The sequence below is a fragment of the Cupressus sempervirens genome, chromosome 7 (genome assembly GCF_028749045.1).
Source record: "Cupressus sempervirens isolate cs-2001-9-10 chromosome 7, ASM2874904v1, whole genome shotgun sequence".
NCBI classification, from domain to species: Eukaryota; Viridiplantae; Streptophyta; class Pinopsida; order Cupressales; family Cupressaceae; genus Cupressus; species Cupressus sempervirens.
Window position 1 is genome coordinate 517,182,469 of NC_143124.1, and position 8,109 is coordinate 517,190,577.

Below are 8,109 nucleotides of genomic sequence, written 5' to 3' on the forward strand. Positions count from 1 at the left end.
ACAAGAATCTAATTGGACTATGAGGGATGGTGATGGATGGATGATCCAAGAAAGTAAAAAAGGGTGGATGTGGGCACTAACATGAAGGTTGGTTGGTTGTCACAACATGCCACAAGGAAAACAAACCTTACACAGGAAATCACTAATGATAGGAAAAGGACCATAGATCTATAAGCAAGATGAAGACGTGAGGTTCCTTTCATAGCACACAAGGAGGCTTAGTGAACCCCAAAACTAATTTTCTCTTTAGAATTATACTCTACAAAATGGTATAGATATTCTTCTCCCCCAAGAAGTAAAGATGAAAAACTCCTCTTTCAATGGCCTTGCTAGGTTTTTCCAATCAAGATCACAATATTTTATAACAAAACTTGATGATGCTTCTAGTGGTATAGTCATTGTATGGAATCTATAAGGTTGGTGGGAATTTAACCTTTTTCAATCAAAATGTTTTGGCTACCAAAGTTTGGTTTTAAAGGCAAGGTTTGATTCATATTTAAGTTTGTGCACCCGACTCACACACTTGTAGAAAACATATTAGTAATGATACCTCATTCCTTATTCATCAATCCATCACCTCATATTGGCTTGTTACTTTTAACTCCAAATCTCCATCTTGCCCCTCATAAAAGGTGGGTGGCCCTAAATTCTATATTGATACTATGGTTGATTTAACAAAATTCATTAATAAAGAAAGTTGGGTTGACATTGATCTTATGAGGTATTGTTCACTTGGTCTAACCATAGGAAATGTATAAACCTTATCCAAGTGATACTTGATAGGTTCTTCTTATTTTTTAACTAGGATATAGGATTCAAATAATTCCTATCTTCTATTCTTTGAACAATATCTAACCCTAATCCAATCTTACTAAATTAAAAGAAAATGTTTGTGGCAAAAGGGACATATCCCCTTTTGGTATGAAATCATGTGGGTCACTCATCCTTAACTCCTTTCTTATGTCAAGGTGTGCTAGTATTTACGAGTATTGGAGGGGGTGAATTAGTACAAATAGGTGGCATGCTAATTCAACCAATGTTCCAATTAATCTTAACATCAACTTTCATAGCATAAAACAAATAACAGATGCAATGTTGATAGAAGTAAAGAACATCAAACATACACAAAATCATCACACATAACATAATGATATTTGTACATGGAAAGCCTTAGCTAGAGGGAGAAAATCACAGTGGGGATGACACCAATAAGCCTTTCACTACAATAAATAGGTTTTCCCTATTTGGAGTTACGAATACCCTTTTTGAGGATTCACCCTGTTAGGAGTGATTTTTTACACTATTAGGAGTGCATTTAAAATTGGTTAGAATCTACCTCACTAGAGGATTTAGAACACCTTCTAAGTGTCTACCCTATTACAAGATTTATGCAAATAGACCAGTTAAGGTCCACCTACTTAAAGAATTTCCCTTGTTGTAACTACTAGGAAACAAAAAGTTAATTAATTTGGATACAACACTCCTTGCCTATCATATCCAATATGTTCAATGTACTCTAACTCTTCTCTTTGTTCAATCCATGCACCTTTCTTATATCTAAATCCTCGCACACCACAATCTCATAAACAAATCCATCCAACAACATCACAAAAACACTCTTTTACAATATTAAGAGTATTCTTTTATAGTTCACATATCTTGATGTTGGGTATGTGCAAGATCATGGTATGCCAAAAAGAGGTTACGTGAAAAAAATCTTCTTTTCACTTGTCAAAAAGTACACTAAAATGCTAGTTGACTTTTTAGTAGACTTTGGTTTCAATACACCTAGCCAAAGGAAAAAACAACCCACAAGGCCAATCACATATCAAAAAATATTAGATATTCTATATTTTTAGATATCCAAAATTCATCTGTAAATATTTTTAAAACCTATGACCTGTGTTGTTATTTATATCATAGTGAAAAAATCATCAACCGAACCCTTTCATTTATGCAATACTGCAATCAAATATTAGAAAACCAAGCCACAATTTTTTTCAAACAGCAAATACGTTTGTTATAATTTGTTTTGTTTTTTATTGTTATTAGATGTTTATTTAATAAAACTAGAGTTCATATGATATTGTTTATCTTTTTGAAAATAGGTTGTAATTTCATTTTAATTTGTATTGTAACTAGACATGGATTCAAACCAAGCATGAAAACCTCCCAATGATCCTACAAATAATCCACAACCACCTCCAAACAACCCACAACCACTTGGAACCGATTCCCCACCTCAAGATAACAAACTAGTCCTAAATCCTTAACTTTTATAGGACATTGTAAGAAAAACAAATTGAATTAGCTTAAAGGTTTTCAGACAACCTATTCCAATATCCCCCATTGCATCCCATATTTTCCACCTTATACTATATTATTGAAAATATGGAGACACTTACCAAGCAACATAGTGTTGCTCTTCTTTGGTGTGATTCCATGCATGTTGAGTTCGATTATGAGCTCGATTATGACTAGGTTATGAGCCTTAATATAATAAAACATGATCTATGTAACTTTTTGTGGATCCCAAAACAAAATTAAAAGTTGACCTAGAAAAGCCCTATTTTTTAATTAAGTGGTGCACAAATGATGCAATTTGTGAGAACTAACCCATTTTTTATCAAGGTCTTAACAACCTCCTCTTGTTATAGAATTAATAAAATATATAAATTCAACAGAAGTTAGTTGTTCATGGTGACCTGCATCTCATTTACTTATTATGTCCTAGATCATTATCACATTATAAATGAGGTAGTTGTCTCATGTTATAAGATTAAGACACATGTTGACTTAATGTTTAATCCTATCACTTGCCTTGTTTATATGAGCAAGGCTAATGTGCGATTATAACATATTTCATAGATCTTAGTATCAAACAAGTTCATATCTTGAATGCTCTCTTGTGGAAGGTTTCTTCCCTTCTGTAGGAAATCTTGAATGTTGAGTTATTCTTCTCTCTAAAATAATATATTCTAAAAATTTGTAGTCAAACTACCCTTGAAGATCCATTTAGAGAAAATTTATTAATAAGTTTATATCCATAATTATAAATGCAAACTTGAAATTCTCCTATTTTGGACATAATAGATAGTGATCTTGGGCTTGAATTTGGTAGCAACATTTGATACAAAAGTGGTGCATATAAGGAAATTGGGTGAGAAAGAATCAACTACAAACTAAATTAGTGGACCAATAGAAATATCTAGTCTAATTCAAATTGAAAATGAGAAACTCACAATTTCCACGAAGTGAGATACCATGCTAGAGCATGATAAATAGTAAGAGAGGGTCATATGAGATAACCTAGTACATTCATCAAAGTTGGAAAACTTGAGATAAGGTTTATTCATAGTATATTAGCCGTGCATTGGACCGTTGGATCATTGGACTTTCACCAAATACATCTATGCAATTTTAGATATTTATAAGTAAAAATTTGTGGTTACAAATTTGTTCAAGACACACAAACTCATTCATTAACAAGACATAATTCCAATTTAAATTTGCAATCAATTTATTAAAAAATATTTGGTATTATTCTTCAACTATAAAGCTAAATACCATTTAATCTAATTTCTAATTTCTTGCTTAAAATAAATTCTTAACTCATGTAATCAATTAATCTAAATTTGTAGAAAGTACTTTGTTTTAGCTTCAAATATATGGCTCCAACTTTTGTAATATTGATTGTTTATTTCTATGATTGACCCAACAAACCAACACTCTTTTTCCATATTGTTTATCCTACATTTGACGTTATCATTGATTGACTAAAATAGTGTTTTAAATTAATAAATAATTATGGCCGAATATACTTGAAGAATGATTTGACAGACGTTGCTGTCCGAGAAAGATGTGACTACTAAGGTACACTTCAATTTTCAAGGGTTTCAGGAGGAGTGATGTGATTATCTTTAAATTGTTGGAATATTTGTCACATGGGCCAGACGGCATATCCAAGCAAATGACAAAAACAGAAGGTGTCCTTTAAAGAAGACATTCGAAGAATTGTTCGGATGGTAATAGCGATCACAAACGTGAAGTAATATAAATCACAGTGAGTAAATAACATATGGTCCTCTTGGAACTGAGCTGCTGATTGTTTAGTCAAATGGGCTTCTAGTCATGATCCGGGTTGAAATATTATAGATAGGAGGCAACTTTCCTCTGAGATGGTGCAAGAATTTGATGATCTTGTTGCTGAAGATCGAGCTCCTTGTTGTATTCCTTTGTCTTAATAAAATTTTACCCCTCTTTTCCCAAAACATACGACCCCCTTGGTAAAATAAGATATGCATTTTTTATTTGATAATTTATAATAATAATAATTACATTAAAGCTTAGATTCTTTTGTATGACACTGCATAGACTTCAATTATTCCATGTCTCACTGCGTTTAGTATGCATATTCATCAAGGTTGAGGTTGATCCTGCACAATACATGGGAAATTATTAATTTACTGAGATTCCAAAAGTACCCAATAAATGTAAGGCCATTGTTGCACAGAGAAAACTTTAGTGTCTATTGCTTCACATGAAAGAAAAACAAACCAAATAATAATAGTTTAATAAGAGTTGGGGTTTTAGAATGTATTTATATAAGGAATATAATATTGCTATTGGGATTGGATTGTCCAGGCTTTAGTTAAACATGTGTCACGAATAATTGTTCACAATTATCCATCTCTTATAATAACAAATGATACACAAGATATAACAATTATCAATTGATGAATTAAAAGAGTTCTACAATGATTGGTGCATAAAGCACAATAGCAGAAAGTTTTTAAAATAAAGTATCAAGTTAAGTCGACTTCATATTAGAAGAAAGTTTATGATTAAGCGTGTTTGAGTTGGAGCAATATTGAGATTGGGAAGTTCCAATATTTCACCTCACCAAACATTGCCTAAATGTAATGAGTACTATAAGAAAAAAATCTTGTAAACTGCGACATAAATGAATACTCATAATAATACCATAACTTTTTTTAATGAAAATATCACCTACTTATCAAATAATAAAATTTGTTTATTTCCTTCATTCAGTAATAAAATTTGAAACCCTAATTTCAAATTCACCAAACCAAAAGTATCAGATGATAAATATTGTCCAAATCAGCTATTTTTTTAGAAGAATCAGCATAAGACTTTAGGTCCTATTTAGAAACAGCCATAAGACTTCAGGTCCTATGAACTGTAAATTGGCATCAGAAACTAATTAAAAAAAAAGAGTGCCTATAACAATTAGGCCTGACTCTGAAGCTCATTTAACCATAACATAGGACTTCATTTACCCTAAGATAATCAGAAATTCATAAATAAAAATCATATAAAAATGGCCGACTTCAGGGGAATTATCATTAAATGAAAGTATGAGATTGCACAAATCTACAATTAGAATCAGAATTAACCAATCTGTAAATGGCCCATTCTGCACATTGCGTACACAAAGTAAGTAAGGTATATGGAGTCCCTCGGCCCATAAAAAAACTGAAGATATTAGTATTTATGTAATAAATCGGCCTGGCATGGGAAGCTTACCATAAAGCAGTCTAAACCGAAATAGAGGACTCTCTAAACTAATAACACAATCTAGACAGAGGAATTCTAAAATATCAGAAACAAGAAGATTCATAAAGTGGGAAGAAGAAAATATAAGGGAATAAGTAGCTTACTGTTCATCATCGGTTATAATTTGTGATTACAGTCTGAATAATACTGAAATTCATAGCTTCCAGACGGCTTCCTGGGTTACACATCAATAACAGAAGCAAAATAAATTAAATCATCATCTGATCAGGAAACAGAGAGAAAATAATTCTAAGTTTATCTGATTCCCTATACCTGAAAACCCCAAGGACCTTATTCATTAAAATAAACTCGCTTTTTCAAATATTTTGAAGAATTCCAAAGTTCCTGCCTGATCCGTTATGGATAGAAAGCTTCACAGACTGTCAAAACTTGAGATCTTTTGAAAACCCATTTTGGAGTGCTTGTACGTTTTAATCTTAAATATGAACTAAAAAAATTACACAATTAATTTTCAAAAAGCATTTCACATAAAAGTAAAATCTATTATCAAAACTCAAAATCTTTTTGAAGGCTCTGTTTTGGATTACACTCTGTAACTCAGAGCAGATCATTAACTGTAGTTCAAAATATTAAAACTTAAAACCTAAATATTTTTTAACATCCTTTTTGATGAATAAAAAAGAAAACATTCTTTTGAAATCTACGAAGTAGATCTTAAAAGAATGTTTTTATTCATATAGATCTCAATGAGTGTTTTTATTCATCTAAAACATTGTTTTCAGATTTACTTTGTGATTCAAAGTATTACATTTTAGATCATTATATATGATCTAAAATACTGATATAAAACAATTATACAAGTAAATTCAAAAGGACTAACATCAATTTCAAGGATTTTAAGAAAATCATATCTACCCTCAAAACCAAAGTCCCAAATCTTTAGAGAAGACTTGTTTTAGATTATACAGTAATCTTATTGTCTGCTTCATTTCATAGGTTGTAAGGAAATCATTCAGCAAACTCAAATCCCAGATTTCCTGAAGACTTGTTTTAGATCACACCCAGTAGTCTTATCAAATGTGACATTTCCATAAATTATAAAAAATCATATTTACTATTAAAACTTAAATTCCAAATCTCTTAAAAACATATTTTAGATCACACCCAATAATCTTTTTAAATATGATCTAAAACATTAATGAAAGAACTCACACAATTAAATTCAAAAGCACTGAAATCATCTTCTTAGACAATCAAAATTCACACCTTATTAATCTCATTGAAAACCCCAAATTTCTAGAAAAAGCCCAAATAATCCCTATCAAAAACAAAATCCAAACACACCAAAAATTCCTGATTTATTTATCAGAACAAAATCTCAAAACTCCAAAGAGACCAAGCCTAGCACATGAGGTATAAAAGAAAAAGGAAAAACCAGAAGAAGGGAAAATAGAAGAAAGAATTTACACCATTAAATTCAAAAGCACTGAAATCATCGTCTTGGACAATAAAAACTCAAACCTATTAAATCTCTCATTGAAACCCACCAAATTTCTCACTGGTTTCTTAAAAAAGCTCCCAAATAATACCCATCAAAACGAAATCTGAACACTCTCCAAATCCCTAATTTTATTATAGAGAACAAGATCTCAAAACTCCCTGAAGACGAAGACTAAAATATGAAACATGACAGAAAAAGAAGGGGAAACAGAATCATGAATGAAATCTATGTACTTATGTCTGTCACAGTTGTACTGCTATCGTGCTCGAATGTTGCCCATCTATTTTCGCTCAAATTGACTTGAGTAATCTCTGACATGACGTTCTTCAATCCCTCAACCTTCTCCTTTGCCTCTGCAAAGTTGCTAATGCGACCAAGTTGGAAACGAGTTCTCTGTGTATCTGACATTGCTTTAGTGAAGCTCAAAATACCAAAATACCAGTTTTTATGCTCTTTGCAGACAATTTCTAGTCCAAAATAATAATGTTAAGCTAAGGAGAGATATATAGAAAATATCCAGGGCACCCCTGTTCAACAAGAGGGATGACATACTTTTTTTTTCGGGAGGGCCCCTCCATAGGACGTACTTAGGTAGTACAGTTTAAGAATGCGTGTAAACTTTTCTAGCGAGCCCCCTAAGCCTTCCATAGGACCTGTGGCTTATCTTAAAACAGAGGAAAAAAGGTTGAAGCAATCCTCCCACAAGGAGAACACGTCAAAGAATTTGGGGTTTGTTGAAAGATGGACAAAATGTTCATTCATGTGAACACGAAACACCAGAAGACTTGTGATAGGTTTGCAAGGTTAAATTGTCAAAAGCTGTAAATTCTTTATTATTATTCAGATTTTGCAGTGGGCCAACTCCAAGCAATCCACATGCAGCGGCCACTAGATAAGATGTACATAGTGTGAATGCGTAAATGATTCCGTGCTCAAGACAAGATCCATGTTGTGACAAAGCAGTCTGTTCCGTTCAATTTCTAAGTAATTCAAAATTTATAATGCGAGTGGTATTTCCAAGAGTTTGTCTGTTTCGTTTAAATGTGTGCTTATAATAACCACACGTATAA

The 8,109-nt window shown here is 32.1% G+C and overlaps 1 long non-coding RNA gene across 1 annotated transcript; it reads right to left on the reverse strand.

The window, feature by feature from the left end:
* Positions 1 to 4,287: 4,287 nt before the first annotated feature.
* LOC149547801 (uncharacterized) lies at positions 4,288 to 7,599 on the reverse strand. Its single transcript, XR_016354422.1, has 3 exons — positions 7,273 to 7,599; positions 5,682 to 5,752; positions 4,288 to 4,436 (listed from the first exon to the last, which is right to left on the reverse strand). It is a non-coding gene; the product is annotated as an uncharacterized LOC149547801 (long non-coding RNA).
* Between the last annotated feature and the right edge of the window lie 510 nt (positions 7,600 to 8,109).